This window comes from Passer domesticus, chromosome Z, assembly GCF_036417665.1.
Source record: "Passer domesticus isolate bPasDom1 chromosome Z, bPasDom1.hap1, whole genome shotgun sequence".
NCBI lineage: Eukaryota > Metazoa > Chordata > Aves > Passeriformes > Passeridae > Passer > Passer domesticus.
Window position 1 is genome coordinate 28,264,831 of NC_087512.1, and position 20,020 is coordinate 28,284,850.

The window sequence follows — 20,020 nt, forward strand, 5'->3', positions numbered from 1 at the left end:
CTCCTCACTCATTCTCTTCCCTCCCATGCAGATTTCTACTCCGAAGCTAACCTTATAGACACTCAGCTGAGCACAATCCCCTTTCAATTTTTCATCTCTCAAAGTTACATGTAATTCTCTCTACACATACTCCAGTCTCAACCCTAGTCTCTCCTTCCATCAGCAAATCAAAAAAAAAAAAAAAAAAACAAAAAAAAAACCAAAAAAACACTCCTTTGGGACAAATCACATACTGTGACAAAAGGCCTCATTCCTAGGGGACTAGGGGAGATACGTTAGAGAAGACAAACAAGACATGAGGAATATTCAGAACAAGATATGGGGAACATTAACATTCAGGCTGTTTCAGAGACTGTCCTATGGGGATCCAGGAGGGAAATCCAGTTAAACCTGTGGAGAGTTCAAGAGCAGGTTTTAATCAATGGGTATATGAGAAATTGTGCACAATAGAGTTATAATGTGCTAGACACCATTAAAACAGGAAAATAAATAATCCCACTACACCTATAGTTTCAAATTTCTTTTGGCTGGTATTTCATTACTTCAAAAGCCAATAAATCATGCTCAAGACCAGTGTTCTGGTCAAACACCAGCCCATAAGTACACCAAGTGTAAAAAGTTGAGCATAAAGATTTCTTTGAACTTCAAAAGAATTTCCTGGCTGTCAGACACTGCTTACAAATTTATCTTCTGTGTGAAGCACAGTGTACTTCTGCAGGTTTCCCCAGAATACAAATGTAGACATTTCTGAGATTCTGATGTCTGGTTTATAAAATCAGGAAATGGTCCTTTCACTCCTCTGATGTGGGTTCCAATGCCTTATCAGTTTCTGCAGGGTGAACCTGCAAGCTCATGTGAGAAGGTGTTAATCTACCAAAACCACCCAGTGCCATTAAAACCAATAGCACATTGTCTGCTATCTAGGACAGACTCCCACTTGCCATAACAAATCTCCTTTAGATTTTCATTCTTCCTGTGTCAGAAATTAGTGCTCTAAACAGACAGAGGTTTGCAAATGGGTACTGTCAAATGGATTGCATTGGAAAAAAAGAAGTGCAAGCCCAAGATAATGACCTGTCTAGGTGCATTTGTCTCATGAGAACCTACACAGCTGTAGCAGGAAGCATGTGAGACCCCGGATTTTTGGCATGTTTGCATATAGGCTGAGAAAGAGGTGAAAGACCATGCATAAGTGATACTAGTGGTCATCACTTCTATCAATTCACAGGGAATAAAATCGAAAACAACAAAAGAAAAGCAGAAAATACAGTAAGATCTTGTTTGAATAAAATGCATATTCAGAAACACATTGTAAAGGAAGTAGTTCAAAATCTTTTAGCAAAACTCCTTGAGGGTGACCATGGTGTCCTAAAAACAGGTGTACTGCCAGAGAGAACCAAAAAAATACTATGCAATTTGGAAACTGATTGCCTTCTACCACAGCACTTCCACAGGGCTAAGAGCTCAGCTCTTCTCGGTACCAGTTGACGGCCACATCTTCCTGCTGCCAGGAGAGAGCGCCAGCAGGTTTGGTCTGGGACAAGTGAGGGAGAACATACCCTCGGCCTTTCCTGTTGTAACTAATTGTGCTATGTTATGAAAAGAAAATTATGACACTTGGGAAAGGTTCTAGGGCAAATGCATTGGTCCTCCATTTGCTGTGGAGGCTGCTGGGTCATCTAGTAAGGTTGGGTCCAACAGAGATGGATAGGATTGCAAATACCCATCCGTACTGTGTCTTACTTGCTGTCTCCCTGCAGCTCCAAGATGAGTTAGCACCACTATTCATGGACATCCTTTGCAGGGATGGAGTGCACAGACACCTCTATTTTGATCCCAGACTGCAGAGTTTCAGATCAGTGCCAAGGACTCTGGCACCCCAGCAAAGGGCTTTACATCAGGTTGCCTCGATCATACACAGATGCTCAGAGCCTCAGTGACCTCTGCTCTGGGATGAGATGAAAATGCTTCATATTTTGACTTCTTTAAGTATGAGCCAGGGAAAAAAAGAACTGACAAATAAAAAGACATAAGAGGAAACAATCCTGTATAATTTAGTGAAAGTGGTATCCATTTTTAATCCACTAGGTAGCATGTAATTGCAGACCTTTCCTTCTTCTATGGCAGGAGACACACTCCTTTGTAACAAAGTAAAAAAGTAGGATTTTTTTTTTGTTTCAGAAAAGCCCACTTACATTCCTGTAAGCCTTCCCTGAGTACCTTGAGAGCCCTCAAGATTACTCTAACTGGAGGAATGAAAGGAACATTCAAGGCTTACAATAATCCTTTTCCTCAAGAGTGAAGAAAACATCAGATGTGGCTGCAGCTTTCAATGCATTATTAATACCAAGCACTTGGCAGCATTTGTTTCAGTGAGATAATTTGACCTGTGAACACAAAAGAAAGAGAAGGAAGATAGCTGGTCAGACTGGTCACAGGAATATCTGCTCAGCCAAATCAAAACCCAATATTTTACACAAGGACCCATGAAACATGGTCATAAAATGAAGCATAAATAGTAATAATACTTCAAGAAAATTTATTCCGTTACCAATCACAAAGAATAATTGTAATGCAAATTACATCAGCAGTTAAGCAACAGTGCAGACTAATTAGAGATATTAAGCCATGTAAACAAACATTTTATCAAAAAAAGCAGGCACTAAAGGACATGCTGAATATTTATGATGGCACTGGGTTTACTGCAGGGGTTTTGAATCTGTGAATGTATAAATGTTTCCCAGGAAAGCTGCATACCTTGCACAGCAATACTGATCTTTCTGCCAGCAGGCTCTCTTTAATTAACTACCTTGTGTGGACTATGTCGGTCTAATTTCTAGTCTTACAGGACTGGGATCCAGAAAGAAAGAAACAAAGAAAGAAAGAAACAAACAAACAAAACAACAACAACAAACCTCACCACCCCACCCCACCCCCCCCGCCAAAAAAAAAAAAAAAAAGAAAAAAGAAAACAAAAACAGCAGCAACAACAACAAAAGGCATCAAGATGAGACATCTCTGATTTGGTGGCTCAGGTCAGCAGAATAGAGAATAACCACTCACACAGAAAAAGGGTGCAATTGTACGTCTGTGGTCTGCACACTGCCACAGCCCCATTAGTCTGCTGGGCACTTGATTCAAGTGAACAGTCAATTTATGACCATGATATGTAACACTAGCTGGGCAGAACAGTAAAATTACCCAGGCCATACCAAGCTTTTCATTCAAAATGTGTGCTTTCATTTAAAAATAGTGTCCCTGTGCCAGCTTAGAACTGACTTATTTCCAGGCTCCTAATTAATGATTTGAAATGGGAAGAGGGGTTAAAGATGAAAACTGAGATGTAACTAAGTGCCTGGCACAGGCACCCAAATTAAGCAGGTGACACAAGGATTCTTATTAATCTTTTAAAAATGCATCACTACCAATGATAATAATCAAAAAGCTCACCCCGTCTTCTTTGTGGCACTTTGTGAGGTTTGACACACAAGGACTCGAGCACTACATCAGTTCAGCATGTAAATTAAGGTTATTAACCCTTCACCCTCTGTGAGGACTCCCATTCACTCACACACAGTTGTTCTTCAATTACAGTAAATTAATCTCTCCTTGAGAAAGCTGCTCCAATCTAATAATGTTACACTTGGATGGGAGCTTCCTGGGTAGTATAACATGTTCAACTCAACATTACATCTTCACAGCTTCGGCTGATTGTCTCAGTTTTCTTGAAAAGCAATTACTTTAGGGAGGGAATAGGTCAGTGCAGTAGTCTGCTTTACCAGATAAAATAGGCAATGCCTGTTTCTGTGGGGGGAATAAAGATGGTGTCTAGGAAAAGAAGTGGATCACAGTCAGGAAGCAGGTGTGCAGCTTTCCTCCAGCCCCATGGAGAGGCCCTGTGAAGCGGTATGAACGCCTTGGGCTCTGCTATCTCATGGCAGAGCATGCTGTCCGTCCCAAGGCAGGCTCAGGGAGCAGAGCTGCTGCTGCAGTGATAGGGGATTCTGTTTGGCAGAGTAGGTCAGGGTGAACTGCATGAGGGTAACAGGAGTATCTGCAAAGACTGAGGAGAACTGGCATTCTGCAGTGTGCTTTTTGAAAACCAATTCCATAGCTTCACAGGGCAGTAGAGGGGGTGGAAATTTCCCTAAAAACACCATAAACAAGGGCTTATTCTGTATTTTCCTTTCCCTTACAGAAGGAGGTCTACTTGATACAGAGCACCTTTTTAGTAGCTGCAGCTAAACTTGTGTAACTCAGCTTGGTCATTCAACCAAAGTTCTTCATGAAAAGTAATTTATTTTATGCAGCTGACATCTGCCTTTACTACTCCTCCTCTCCCACTGCAGATTTCTGGGAGAATGCATCACTCTGATATACCATGCTACTTACAAAAAACTTCTGCAAGCAGCATTTACATAATAACCAAGTGACCTATTCATCCCTGACAGACCTAAGTCCTTCTTTAATCAAATCTGTAGTCCCTCCATCATGTCATCTTGTTAAGTAGGCCAGACTTATCTTGAGATGTCAAGAGCCACTGTGACTAATTAATTATTCTACATTATCAGTCTTTTTTAAAGTACTTCAAAATCACTGAAGATTCCACTTCAAAACTATATTGTCAACTAAGAAAGTTAGCACACAAAATAATTGAAATAAGAAAACTTTTTCAGTGCAGAAAGTTCGCTCAGCCCAAGAAATGGCATTCAGTACCATACTACCGGCTTCCCAAACTTTAAAGGGCATTGCTCACAAAGAATCTTGTTTTGTTTTTTGTGGTTTTCCATGTCCTACTTTGACAAGCATAAACTCACACTTAAATAAAGTCTCTGAACAGAGAACAACCTTCAAGAACAGCTGCCAGAGTTTCTTTCTCTCTGAAAGGAGGCATCCTTCTCTACATCTTACAAAATCTCTCTCAGACCCATACAGGTTTTTTTCCACCTTCTTTTTCCCAGCTTAGGAAACATGTCATGATGCCCATGTGCTTTGATCATCAGTACAGAAACCTCTTTATAATCTCAGTGTTATTAAGACAATCAGTCTCTGAGTGGGATAAAATTAATCAATGCAATAGGTTTGGGTTTTTTAAAACTAGTATAATCCACTAACACATGCAAAAAGATGCATTCATTCAACTGTAATAGAGGAAGACAACCCATTCCTTGAACTGTAATAAAATGCCCACTTTTGACATCTCTATCTCAAGGATTGAGAAAATGCAAAGACTGTCACAAATTAGGGTTTATGCTTACTAATATTTATCAAATATTTCCAACCAGAGAGTATTTTACATAAGAATCAGTTGAAGAAAACAAACTGTCTCCTAACTGATTTCCACTTCAGTCCAGCCAGACCATATCTTGCGTTGGCATGCATGTCCTACCAAACACACTCAGAGCCATACAAGATGCTTTGAAAAATGCCTTTAACAGTTGTTAGAGTATCTGCATTAACTTTTATACCCATACAATATGTTCTTTGTATCAAATATCTTCTGTTGACTGGGAGGATCATTGCTACTGTGCAGAATTAAAAAATAACTCATCTTCTAAAGGAAGATTGTAAAAAACCTAACTGTTTACTTGTCATATGTATCCCTCTGTCATTCCAATTGTTTTATAGTGAGATTGTTTTCCTTTGTATACACAGTAAATATTACAGAGCATGCATTGTCTTCCATACAGGGAGATTCTGCATAGTTTTGTGGAACTCAACTGAAAAAATACTACCTTAAGCAGATATTTACAGCTAACAGTAACATTAAATGGAAAACATTCTGTCTGATTTCCTCCACTTCTCCTCCCACCACTTTTAAGGTGAGAATTGGCCCGTGTTATTTTTTCCACACCTACAAAATGCAAAAGCCTGTTTTTAGAACCCCAGGAGATTTTCCTGCTGGAAAATCCCACTATGCTGTTAGGATGTTTCTGCTGCCTGCTGTAGGAAGCATCTACACGCAGAATAAAAAAACGCCCTTTTCCCCAAGCATATTGCAACTGCATAAATCTGTACACTTTGTTAATAGAATCAGATTTGTTTCATATCTTCAGTTCACTATTAGCACCTAGAGGAAGATGAACAAATCCTGCGCTCTCAGAAAGAATAGAGGGTGTTTCTTCAAAATACACTGATTGGTTTGTTAAATGTATTTAAATCTGATGTATTAAATTGAAAAGGTATTGCTGTGTTGGTCAGCTGCATGAGGTTAATTTTTTTTTTTTTGGTACAAAACTTCAGCAACTCAATTTTGTTACAGAAACAGCCTAATTTCTACAATTAAGCCTGTTCTCTTTGTCCAGCTGCAAAGGGTGCCTAATAAAGCTCTTACTGCTTAGAGATGAGGTAAGCTACCCTGGCTGTATCCTCGCAAATGTTCTATGAGAAAAGGAGAACTGGTACATAACAGGGCTGACTATTTTCTTTCCCAGGGCTTCAATTAAGGACAGAAAATGGTTCCTTTCAGAGCAAAGGGTTGTCCAGTAAATACACACTGAGAAACAACATACTGAGATAGTCTGATAAGAGTGGACACCATACACATTGCAACAACAGCAGTATAACAGTAGTCTGGATAAACACAGAACTCCCCCTGGACCTCCACAACTTGACTAAGAGGAGAAGCTATTTGGAGACTGAAATGGAATGATGAGTAACAAGCCCTTATGGAAGACGATGCCTTAGAGCAGTTATGAGGGAGCCCACATACTCCTGACAGCCTGGAAATTTATCTTACAGCCTGCAATACTGGATTTACTAGTGGTTTTTCATAATCTGTGTCAGGATAGGAACAGAGATGCTCTGGAGGAGCAGCAACAGGAGTGAGTCAGGCCTTAATAGTCTTAGTTCTCCTCCTTTCCTCAGGGGAACATCAATTTGCTGCTGGCTGTGACTATCTTCTCAGCTCCGTGCAGATGACCAACAGCTTGCCTGGGAACATAACCCAGATTTCAACAGTGTAGCTGTCATGTAGGCAGATACTGTCCGTGTGCACAAAAACTGAAAGACGGGTCCCAGAGGAAGCACAGCCAGGATTGCTTCAGGCTTTTCAATAATGGAGTTCAACAGGACCCATGGCTACTGCCAGCAAACACTAAAAGCCTGTTCATGACCAGTGATGTCCCTCAGGGCATCAGCATGCCTCCAAGGAGAATCTCGAGAGGAGCCAGTATGGCTGAGTTAGAGCTGATTACGGAGTTGAAATCCTTTGAAGACCTAGCTGAACAACTGGCCTTATCCTCCATAAGGTATCTCACAGACTGCATCTAGTTAAGCCCTCAGGATATTTGTAACAAGCCTGGAAGAAGGCTTTTTATCACCTCCAGCTGAGCAGGAGTCATCCCTTCTCTCTAGATAAGCAATGGTCACAATGACCCAGGCGTGATCACTTCTGAGCTGGATTACTCTAATTCTCTCTCTCAAAGGCTGGATGCAGACTGCACCAAACTTCTGTTTCTCAGGCTGTGGTGAGAGTAAGTGAAGGCTCTGCTCAGTTTTATCCACTGAACTCCAGTAATTTTCAGAAGATACATTATAGCTTTGGTCCTAGTACTCCACACAGATAAAGTGTGGGCTAAACGATCTGTCAATATGCCTAAAAGGCCAGTTTTCAGCCTACCATCTACCTAGAGACTTCCCTGGAGAAATGAGCAAGGCAACTCCATGCAGGCGCATGACAGCCAAAACCAAGAGCATCTCAAGTGAGAGGATCCAGGTCTAGAATAAGGAGCTATAAAAATATTGTTAAATTAGGAGTTCACAGTTTTAAGGAATTTTTTAGAAAGTCAGAGAAAAACTCTGCTCTCATGGTGTTGGAGATATTGTGCAAAAAAGAACAGCTTCTCATCCCCAGAGACTGCATAGCCTTTTCCAAAGTTTGTGTGGATTTGTTCACACAATGGGAGACACCTCTGAACTTGGAAAGGGAATTATTCTGTACCAGGGATATGAGAGAACTCCAGAAGAAATTTTCCCAGGTAGGCAAGTAGCAGCCTGAAGTGGGGCCAGAACTGTTCTCCCACATAACCCAGCACGTGGGTGCTGGGATGTGACAGGTAAGGGCACTCAGCATCTGACAGAACCTGCCTGTGACTAGTCCTGTGCTGTTGGCCCCCTGCAATAGATTTGCTGCTTTCTTTGGAAGAATCTCCAGGATCTACACTAGCTGTACAGTTTACAATGGGGTCAGAAGTTTATACACAAAAATCATCTTCCTTGGCTACCATGCCTGGAGAACACCTTCTTGTTTGCAAGGGTGAACAGTGCATTACCAGGGCATGAGGCAGAGTGACACACAAGCTTGTTGAAATAAAGTATCACGAGAGGATTACAAATTTACTGAAGTACAGTGCAGGATAAATAAAAGAGGTTATTCCTTCATTTTATTAAAAGAGAAGGAAGAGCCAAGCCTGCAGGAATCAAGAGCCATGACTCAAGAAGTCAGAACAGGACAATGTAAATCAAACTATTGAAAAAACCAAACTGTTGATAAAGCTAAAGAATAACCTTGATTGAACTTTGTGTTCATCTTAGTCACTAACATAGTAAAATATCCGCCCATAGGTTATGTTTGCCCTTTACACAGGCCTCTTCCTTGCAGAGCACGTGCCATGTAACAAGCGTGCACTGTGTCAAAGAGAGACAGGAGAATGCAAGGCCAAGGACTACAGATTTAGGTTTTTACATGTATGGGAAATGCCAGTTTTTCATTTTAAAAGTCATACTGAAAGTGTGCTAACATTGTAGATTTACCACCTAGCACCCATCTCTGCACAGAAATGAAATTAATAAATCCCTGGACTCTAAGTGTGAATTGGCTTCATACACACTGAAGTATGCAGCTTTCACTGGGTGAAAGAACCCATATTTGTGACCATAAGCTGAGAACATAATCTTTAAAGGTGTTGTAGATTATTTCCAAGTAGATAACCTATATCTCTTCAGAAAGCCAGTTTGGTTTCAAAACACATCTTGTGCTTCAAATGAAATTAAGAAGTTGCAAAAGCCCCTCTTAAGTGTCATTCTTGCTAAAGGTATCACTTACACAGACTTAAGTTAACACTTCCAGCAGCATGGAATTTGCTACCCATATACATATTATCTTACATAATTTCTTCTTCTCCTCCTTCTTTTTTTTTTTTTTTAATTTACCTGAGTACTTTCTCCTCTTGCCTTCACAATTCCCATTTATGTAAGTAACCTCTGGTCTTTTCTGGTTTTTCCCTTCTTTCTCTCTCGCTGTTTCAATTGTTTTAGATGTCTGTCCTTTGAATGTTCTTTGCTCATTTCAGAAGCAAGATAAAAACCCTGAGGCAAGTCAGCTAAATGGAGATATTTGTTCCACACTATGCCATACCACAAGTGAGCATCAAAACCCTTCCCTGTACCCAGGCTCCTACCTGGTCTATGTGGAGGATTTCAGGGGCCTGAAGCAAGGGGTGCAATGCTATCTGTTGTGAAGAGGAAGTTGTGCTGATCTGAGGGGAAAGAGATTGGAGCAGGCGGTGGTTATGGGATGTTTTAAGTTAAAGTGTACGAAAAGAAAACAGTTGTGCTCTTGGGATTCAACAAGAATCATGAAATACACTGAATCTACTGTTTCTTCCACCACTTTGGAGTTCAGTATAAATAATTTTAATCCTTCAATTTAATTAAAGAGGAAGTGGACTTTAAGGTATATTTCCTCTTGTGTAGTCACAAATACACAACAAACGAAAATAATTTGACAAATTGTCTGCCTAAAAAATTAATTTAGCCAAACAAGAGGCAAAGCAGAACCTGCTAGATGTAGCTGAATCCCTCCACAAGGCCATTAAAATCTCAAATACACAGTTATCTGATTCCCAGAGGAAATTAAAAACATTTAGAGCTAACTGGTGCTATCACTTACACAGTTAGCAAGCAGCTCAACGGGCTATGGCTTGAAGAGCACAGCCCAGCTTAGTGCACAGCCCAGCTTCCTGAACAGCTTAAGTCCAAGGTGCTGGCTCTCAGGAAAGTGTGAGCCACTGGGTGTGCTTTGCTTTCTTTTCTATCTATGCTATCTTAAACTACCTGGCACAGATAAATCGGCACAACGCTGTTACGGCACCTTCATTTAGCTGTGGGGAGACACCCTTCACTAAGTGGTAAGCACCACCTCTCTGCCTTTCCAGAAGTAAAAAATAGCAGAGGCTATTCCTACACTTCTGTTTATTTTGACACTCTTTTTGTCTATATTCCTTTTTGTTACTGAAATCAGAAAGGTTCTTTCCTAAGCAGAATCAAATCCCTCTATGCAGACTACAGTTTTTCTCAACGAAGCAGTTTTGACTGCAATTGTCACTTCTCTTAAGCAAACAAGACTCAGCTTTAAAGTACAGTCAGCTGTACTTTAAATTTGAAGTGGCTGGAAAGGTCTCAGCAATATTATAAACTAGTGGGCTTAGAATCCTGGCTGCTTAAAGAGCTGTAAACAGCACTCCTGTTTGCAGCAGTGCAGGAAGGAAAATTAAGTCTGAAGACAGAAGTTCACTGAGTAGCTTCTCCTATCAATATGGGCCTTGAAGCCTGTCTGACTCAGATCCAGAAAAACTGCTGTCTCCAAAATTCCTTGAATCCCTGAAGTCTGTAGCTAGAGAATTGAACACAAAGTCCCTAGAAGTGCAAGATTCTAGTAAGGTTCGTCAGTCACACTTGGCAGCATTCTCTGTCCATTGAAGATAGCTATTAGGAAAAGCTGTATAGTGTGGGCACCGAGCCATGCCCTGATTGATTGGAAGTTCCAGTACATGAGGTATATGCAGACACTTGATCAGCACTAATTTGTATCATATGTTTTGGGAATAGCCATAAGTCCATTTGTTCCAGAGTTGTGCTTAATTAATTACTGATTTAATTTTTCCTATCAGTCAGAATTACATTATATGCTACCAATGTAATGTAAACCTTACAAAATGGAAAACAAGCAGGTACATTTGGCTCACATTAGCACTAATCATTGTCTGTGCCTGCTTTAACAGACTGGCCCATCACAAAATAGATTGTATATCAGATCAAAAGTTCCCCAGATGAAGATTTGAAGAAGGTGTCTTTTCAAAGTATTTTAATAAATTTAATTGCTGTCTTACTCTCCTCTCAAATACACTAATCTGTTAATCTGCAGCTCATTTTTGGTACACTTAAGCAGGAAAGACCCATATGTGGCTGTGATTTCCCTGGCACACCCAGGAGGACAGGAGAAACAGGATAAATACCCTCTTGTTTACTCCTCCACCTAGTATGCTGGTGAAGTTATCCTTAGTTCTTGGCAAGGTTTAGAGAAGTCTAAAATGCTTTTTCACTCTAAGGAGCATCATCTGCCAGCTCTGTATCATCCAGGTGCATTCTTGCATCCTGTCCTGGTAATGCTACATCACGGCCTTTGGCTGCAGGCCTGTTCAGTTTCTGTCTCACATTGTCCTTTTCCACACACTTTAAATAATCTTCTCAGAAGTTAATAATTTGTAGCTCCTAACACTGAAGGCTTGAAGTTCATAATCTTAGAAGATGAAAATTTTATAGCCAAAGGAGAAAGATATTCTTATAATCAGTTCTTAGCCAATTCCATAGCACCATGAACTGAGAAACTAAGAACTGAGGAATATGTGATGGTTTAAGTTAATTAAGTACAGTGCAAAAGAGAGACTCTGTAACCTATATTTAAAAGATTTGGTGAAGATTATAATAAAGCCTAACATGTTTGTTTTACAGTGTTTTTAGCTCTCTTCTTTTCTTTGAGACCTGTTTGAATAGAGTGTCCTCACAGCTCGTTAGGAGCTGTTAAAGATTAAAGCAATGGTTGCTTTCCTGATTTTGGAGTTTCCCTTCATTTTAGGTCAAGGAAGCTCAGAATCTGATCTGGGAATCTAGGAGTGAATAGTTTGGAGTTACTTCAAGACAGTATCATTTCACAGCTTACCCCACTCAGAAACACACAGACTGTATCTCATGTCACACTTTTCTACAGTGCTGAAAGTGATGTGTGTTATTAGCACTATTTCCTTACAGGTTACACTGGCTACTGCTTTTCAGAGAGTTTCCAGTACCTATCCAGATACCCCTCCTACAAAAAACAGAGGTAGTCTTTGATATTTGTTCTGCTACCAGTGGCATCCTTAGTAAGTGGTCCACAAAAAAAGGACATTTGAAACAGCAATTTGAGACAAAGTCTGCAGCACATTGCACGCAACATCTTTCTCAAAGTCCTCATGAAAACAGGCAGAAAAAGCTCATCTATATGACAGAGTTTTGTTTGTTAGTGATGATGACGATGGTGGTGATGTTTGCAGTAATATTAACAGCAACTATAGTTGAAGTGAGATAGGCAAGGTTTAAGCCAAGAGAAAGGGGTTTGTTGAAAGATCTGCTTTGGAAAAAGAGATGGAGAAGTCAACTCCTCTCCTTTTTTTTAGCTGACTCTGGCAATATTAGACATAGAGTTAAACATATTGTAATGATGAATATCTTGAGGCTGTTGCTTAAATAATATGTTCTTACATTTGGCTTATGGCTCCCATTGAGACATTAGTGGCTACTAAAGTACATTATAGTCACTTGACAAATTTTATAATCTTTCACACACTGTTTTTTTAGAATTGCATGAAACAATACTCAAGCAATACAGAAACAAAGAGTGTATTCACTTGTGCCCTCTCTTTTGAATGAGAGCTCTTCCACAAAAAAAACTGTAGAAAATGCCTTCAAGAGTACATATGTAGTTACACAAATAGTCTAACTTGGTGGTCTCAAGATGCTGTGTTCTCTAAGGGCTGTCTGTGAAGGGTCTTTAATAACTCAGGTAATGGATGTTTGAACCTGAACATAGCCTGCTTGGCATGTCCTGCTCAGTTCCTGCAGGCACTTCTCAATTCATTCAAAAACAGTCCAATGAGAGTATCAAACCTGAGTTTAGATCAAAACAAATTTATTTTGAGAGACATCTTGTTTTCTAGCTCTTAATTCTCTTCATATATGAAAGAGAGGATTTCAGTATTTTTTAGAGTAAAAAAATAAAAATTATCCCAATATAAAAAAATATACTAAGGTATCTAGGAAACAGTACTCTGAAACCTTCTGCCACAATTAATCACAGTGAAGGATGTAATCCCTCTTCTTTCTTATTACTATCACCACACAGGCTACTCATCCATTGCAAAACCCACTACATCAAAATTTTTGAAGTCCAGTAGTGCCTGGTATCCAAAACTCTTTACCAGGGCATGCTGACTGACAAAATCAAATGGTGGAGTTCCTTAATCTCTGGAAAGGGCATCTGTACAATCCTGTTATATGCAGCAGAATCAGCTGGAAATGGAAGATACAGACAGAGTAGGAATTTAAGGAGCTCAATGTTAAGAAAAAGAAGAGCCAATATGGAGAGAAAGAACATGGAGAAGAAGGACACTTGGGAAGTGCTGTTAGGAAATCACTAGCAACTCAATCAATGGAGAAGATGTTACAAACAGAGAAGGAGCAGAGAGTAACAGCATGCCCTAATAACCTCAGGCCATTTATGTGCCTTTCTGACTGACTTACTTTTGGCTGGTCGTCCTTTCCCATGCAGAACAAGGATGAAAGAGACTGTAAATATGAGCTCACAGTACTGACAGACACTTCTTTTTTTCTCATCATCCCACCAGTTGTGGGTTCACAATCAGTATAACCAAAGCAATGTGGAATGCTCATGTTGCATAACATTTATCCCACTAAAAAAAGAAAAGCTTCATTTTCACAACACAGCTACAGTAGCTGCTAATGCCAGCACAAAAGAGGCAGCAGGAATGTATGGTCTGGTAGTTGAGACCATTGTGAACTTGCACACTGCTAAAGGACAGGGCCATTGTACTGTCACTCCAGGAATACTCTGTAAACAGAGAAATGCATGACTGGCTTTTGAGAAGCCATGGTTTATCATTTGCCAAACACTGCTTTGTTCCAATGTAATGCTCCTCCTTGCCCCTCCAAGAACACATCAAAGTGATTTAAATTGTCATAAATGCAAAAGGAGTACATATGTGTGTAAAACACTGCTGGTTACAAAAATCTCTTTGCCTGTGTGACCCAATCTGGAAGAAATTACAGCTTCTGAGCATTTTATGTTTCTTTTCTTTTATAGTTCTTCTGCTCAGTTCTTTTCAACTGAATGAATAAGAAGATATAAGTGTTTGAAGAATACCTGTCAGAAGTTTCCTATAAAAGTATTTAATTTAGTAGATAGTCTACAAATAGCTCCTGCTCTGTCAATGTCAGAGGATAGTTATTAAATGAATCATATTGTCAGTACTGAGACCCACAAAAAAATAAAAAGTTTGTGCCACTTAAATGCTATGGAAAAAAATCATTAATTTGGCAGATGTAGAAATGAACTATTTCAGGTGGTGTTTAACTTGCTTTCACTAAGATGTTCCAAAAGTATCAGCAAACTTTGATAAACAAGGCTTAGGGTGGAGAAATTTTGAGCCTCACTTCATTCAGCATTCTGGTTAACCACAGATTTTTGATGTGGAAATCATAAGCAAAGACTGCAATAGAAGCTGGTTTGTAATTTAACTAAAGTATATATATATATATATATATATATTTGTGTGTGTGTGCATCAATATGTATATATGCCTATATATACAGATAGAGATAGAGAAATAAATCTGTGCTCAAATCAGTGGTGATTACAGTGAAGTCATTCTCTTAGGTTAAGACCAGAAATGGGACAGGAGGAGTAAGAACCTGCATTAAGTCCTGTTGCTAAAATATCTTTAATGACCATGCAAACAGCTGATGAGAGTGTCATGTGCCATCTGTTCATAGTACATAATAAAGGACACAGATAAGATAGCACATTTCCCTAATTTTTTTCACATCTATGTGACAAAATTTCTTTGGATCACCAGAGCTGAAGCAACACCACAAGTAAGTAACTCTGAAGAAGTGTCTCAGCATTCCTAATGGAGAATAAGAAGAAAAAATCCCACAGCTTCATGGGCAGCCCCCCATCTGAAAATTGGAAGGTACAATCATTCACAAGCTGTACTTGCATACAGAGTAACGCTAGACAAAGTCAAAAATAGCTCAATTTGTGGATAAACTCTCAAATTGAAGGCCTTTGTTTAGTGTACACGCTTTGGAAGTCTGGATTAAGGTCTGGGCTGTGTGCCATACTAAGAATTCTATTTGAAAAACTGAATCTCAGCATAGGAAGGCAGTGTGAAACACCTGGATATGGAGATGGTTACAGGCTGTGGCAGAAAGCATCTGTTGGGCCATGCTTTAAGGCAGAGCTTTCTGTCCTTTTACATTTACAGCCTCAGGGGAAACAACTACTAGCAACTGCTCCCTGTACTGCATGAACTTCCAATGCAAATAAAAACTGGGGAAAAGAAAATAAACTTTTGAAACTGCATCTTAGATGTCAGTTTTCCATTTTAAAAATATATATAAATTAAAAAATATTTTAATCAGATCCAGAACTTGTCCATTTTTAAGCATTACTTGTCAGGAAATGTCTCACTGACCAAAAATCTGAAAGCGTACCTCGTGATCTGACTTCACAAAAAGCAGCTCTGATAGTAGGCATGTGGATGATTATTTCAGACTTTTGTTTTCTAAAACAGTGATTTAGAGCTGTTGTGTTGTTTGCTACTAAACTATTGTGGAAGATAGATCACAAGATCAACTCTTTGCTGCATAGAAACAAACCAGCTGTCTCCTTGTCTTTTCTATTAAGGGTTTTTTAAAAATTATTTTTGGCAACAGAAATAATGTTATTGCTGAGAGGAAAACTGGTCTTGTAATAAAAACAACTTCTCACCCACCCCACCTACAAAATTTTTCATTCTTTCAATAAATTCTTCTCAGGGAACTAATTAGAAAGTTCTTTAATTGATGAGCATTCTGACCATAAGGGCATTTTCAATTTCTCACAGCATCCCAGATGACACTGTTACAGAGAGGTGTAACTGAAAAGAGACTAATTTGAACAATTAATTGAAACAACATACAGTTAATTTCAATTATAAGAATCATCCTGACTGCTCCCTTGTCCCTTGTTGTGTGGCCTGCTGCACTGCGGTGATGTTCCTACAGACTCCTCAGCAAAGGCCTTGTGAAAATCCCATGTGCTGCTGATTATTTCTGTGTTTACTATTTGTATTATCATAACACACATCAATTCTATTGCTGCACACAGTACCCAGTGTAAAGTGTTCTATAAAAGCAGAACAGGAAGATTTGTGACCGTAGACAGGAGCATGGCTTTGCATGCTTGAATTAGCATTCAGTCGGGAAAAAAGTTAAGCCACTCGCTTGAATGCTTTGGTTTTTAAATGTTCTCATCACAAATTTCCTCAAGAAATGTCAAAGAATGCTTCTAAGCAAGAAGTCTGTTTCCAGCTAAATATCCAGACCTGATACTTAATAAGCTCTGGGAAAATGTTCCAAAATGTGCTTTTTACAGGCAAAGGTTTCATGCTCCAATTTGGAGGCTCACAAACATTGAGCTACAAAGTCTTACCACCTGTTTATCCTAAAGCAGGAGGCTTCTTGCTGTCATTTTTACAAGAAACAACTGTGTATCACTGTCTGTGGCACTCTCCTAAAAGTTGTGTACTCATACCCTGTCGGCTGATCTCAAAATCATCACACTCCCTTGCTCCAGTTTCTGCTAGCCATAGTGATTAATAACGTTATGACTCTGTCAAATGCATGCCAAAGCTTCCACTACTTTCTGTGGGGCTAGGATATCCTGCTGCATCATGTAGTGGATGCAGTAGCTTTTGTGCACTGTGCACAAAAACCATATTCACCTGTAGAAATTCTCCAGGCCGTAGCTTGAAACAACAAATGACTCTTTCATCTTTATAGAGCTGGTTTTGACCCTAAGACTGAAGCAGTGCTACAGCTTCTTATGGGAAAATCTGTTTGATTTTTATCCTAGCATTCATTTCCTATGCCATGACTCCTAAGTCTGCTATAGGGATCTTATATAAACAGCCTATTCAGCAAGCTGTGCTGAGTTTGGGACATGACTAATTATAATTTTATATGGTTGAGAGAATCAGGACTGTTCTGTCAAAGAAAGGGCTGTCTGGAGAGTTACATTTATTCATAACATTCACCGATATTTTACCTCACTTTCTCACGTATTGTCCTCCCTTCAACAAACTAGAGAAGCCATTCTCACTCACATCAAATTAATTTTTCCTTCTGTATGATTCCCCATGCCCTTCTCATGGACTTTCACAGCTCCCTATAGGAAATACCATAATTTCACAGTTCCCTTTGCAGGAAATAACATCTGAAGCTGCATTTCACACTGACATAATCTCTTCTGCTGGTTGTGAAGTGAGCAACCATCCTGATTATCAACTGGATTAACAGTTCCTGGGCCTTTGAATCACTGTGAAGACACTAGCTATGGAAAGTCTGAATAATGATACTGACTTAAACATATGTCAAACCCTTTATCTTTTCTTTTGCAAACCACTCTGTTGAAAAGTAACATTTCTTTGTCAACACAGGCCACGTGGATGGGCTTTACATTGAAACAAACCTAGTCTTGTAATGACTTTCTGAGTGAATAAAAGTAACCCTAATGCCTGAGAACCTACATCAGAAATATGATCTTGTATAAAGAAGCGTGCCAAACCTGTTTATTGAGATTGATCATGTCAGTCTCATTTTAAAGTACAGTCTTAGGTAAGACAATGGTGCACTGACAGAAACTGGCTGCCAGACATCCACCCAATTGCCCTCTCAGTCCCCCTCCTCAGCAGGAGAGAGCACAAAAAGAAGTTGAAAAAGCACCTGGATTGAGATAAAGTCAGTTAAGTAAGAAAACTGCATCTGGAAGCAAAGCAAAAAAAGGAATTTACTCCCTTCCCATCACCAGGCACATGTACAGCGCAGGGCCTTGGTACCTATAAGGATTGCTTGGGATGACAAATGCCATGAGTGTAAGTGTCCCTGTGTCCTTCTGCTTTCCTTCGGTTTTTGTTGCTAACAATGATGCCATATACAATAGAACATCCCTGCGATCAGTTTGTGTCTGCTGTCCCACTTGGTCCCCTCTCAAACTCTTGCCCATTCCCAGGCCACTGAACTCAGGAGGTGGAGGGGTGGTTTAGAGGGAAGGCCTTGACACTGCAAGACAATACACTCAGATAGGGTTCCTAGATCAGTAGAAGTTCTATAACTGCCATGAGAACACAACCTAGATCCTCTGTGGGCAAAGAGAAAACCTACACTGCAGTGAACTCTGCAAAATGCCAATTGTCAGAGCTTAGCAAAATTAAAAATTACAGGGAATTTAAAAATGGCATACAGGAGATTTCAGAGTTTAATTAAACTAAGCCATCAAATAACAGGCTATACACTGCCAAGCAGGCAGCATCTTCAAACACAAAGGAGAGCTTCCTTTGACTTGTTTCCATCATTACCTTTCTACATTATCACCTAGCCTATCACATTTTTATAATTAGAGAAACCAACTGGAATATCTGGTACAACTGGCCTGTGAATGAGCTTTTCTAAAATATCCACAACTTCTGAGTCATTAAAAATCACCAGGAAACTGACTGCAGCAAAGTAAACACATTGTGAACTGAAAAATCTGCTTGAGGGAATATTTCATATTTTTGTGTCCATGAATGTTTTCAAGGGTTGATGAGAGGGTCAGTATTGTGTGAGCCTCTTGGCTCCTCTGCTGAATATAGCCTAAAGCTCAGGATCTGGGTGGGAGACTTCACAAAATTTCCTTTGCTAAAATTCTGCCAGTGGCATCAGGTATGACTGAAATAGACTCCACGTATTTGTCATATATTTGTGTTCATATCTAGATAAAACAGCACTCAAGACAGGTTGCTTTACACTTATTTTTCTCCTACCAATGTATTTCATGTCAGCATGTCTCTGCTGTTCAATGGAGATAAAAGAAAAATTGAGAACTTCCATTTGTTCACACAAGAAGTAAGATAAAGACAATAAAATCTCATTTACTGGCATGAACTGATTGATCACTCATAGAAGGAATTTGCTCTGTGATGTAGTCCTGTTGCACAGTTGGTTAGATGCAGACAAGAACAGCTGATTTTAAAAATACAACAACTATTACAACTGATGATTATGACTGGAATTGATGATGTGATATGCAATGCCAAGCCATATGGTTTTACACTTTCATGGCAGTATGTAATGTTGCTCTTGTCTTTATGTTTACAATACTATAATCTAGACAATATTTCAGAAATACTGATTCTTCTTTTGAGGCCTTTTGGCAATCTGAAATTTAAAGCATATATTACTTTGATTATAAATAGCCCATTTCAACTAAGCTACCACAGCAGTCACATCTGTGTGTAATCACCAGTACTGTGTAAATTTTAAAAATTAGAACCTAGAGTATTCTCAGATTTTATAACAGGCTTTCATGACTTCTAATAGTCTTAACCAAAATGGAACATTCTTAAAAAGTGGAGAATATGTCACTGTTTCAGCCCTTAATCCATTTTAGCCTGCATGTGGGCTGTATGTACAAGAAACAGAATCCATGGATCTGGCTGCAACACAAAATACTTATGGATGATTCATTGATCCAGATGTAATGATAAATGTCATCTAAGTGAGCAGCAAAACCAGACTCTGTACAAAATTGGACATCAAGTCTTGCTTTATAAAAGATGTCTCTAACAGACTGTAACCCATGAAAAATGCTGGAAATCTGGTATTGCTGTGTGCCAACATCTGACTCTTTGTTTATTCAGTACCTTGGTTATTATGGTCAGCTGTTAATCCCACTCCACCTCCACTGATGCAGGTGTAGGCACAAATGCTCCATCTCTCCTTCGCACTCCTACATTGCACAAGCAAAATAAAGAACCTTTGTAATTCAAAAGTTGTAAACATAATTTGACAGAACTCAAGTGTGTCTCTCTCACTATGCCACAGTGATATAATGCAACTTTCGTGTCAGTGAGGTTGATTACTATGCAACTTCTGTGCTTCTGGG

The 20,020-nt window shown here is 39.4% G+C and overlaps 1 long non-coding RNA gene across 1 annotated transcript; it reads right to left on the minus strand.

The window, feature by feature from the left end:
• Positions 1–218: 218 nt before the first annotated feature.
• LOC135291459 (uncharacterized) lies at positions 219–19,802 on the minus strand. The gene is made up of 3 exons (XR_010354251.1): positions 19,779–19,802; positions 2,279–2,387; positions 219–390 (listed from the first exon to the last, which is right to left on the minus strand). It is a non-coding gene; the product is annotated as an uncharacterized LOC135291459 (long non-coding RNA).
• Positions 19,803–20,020: the final 218 nt, after the last annotated feature.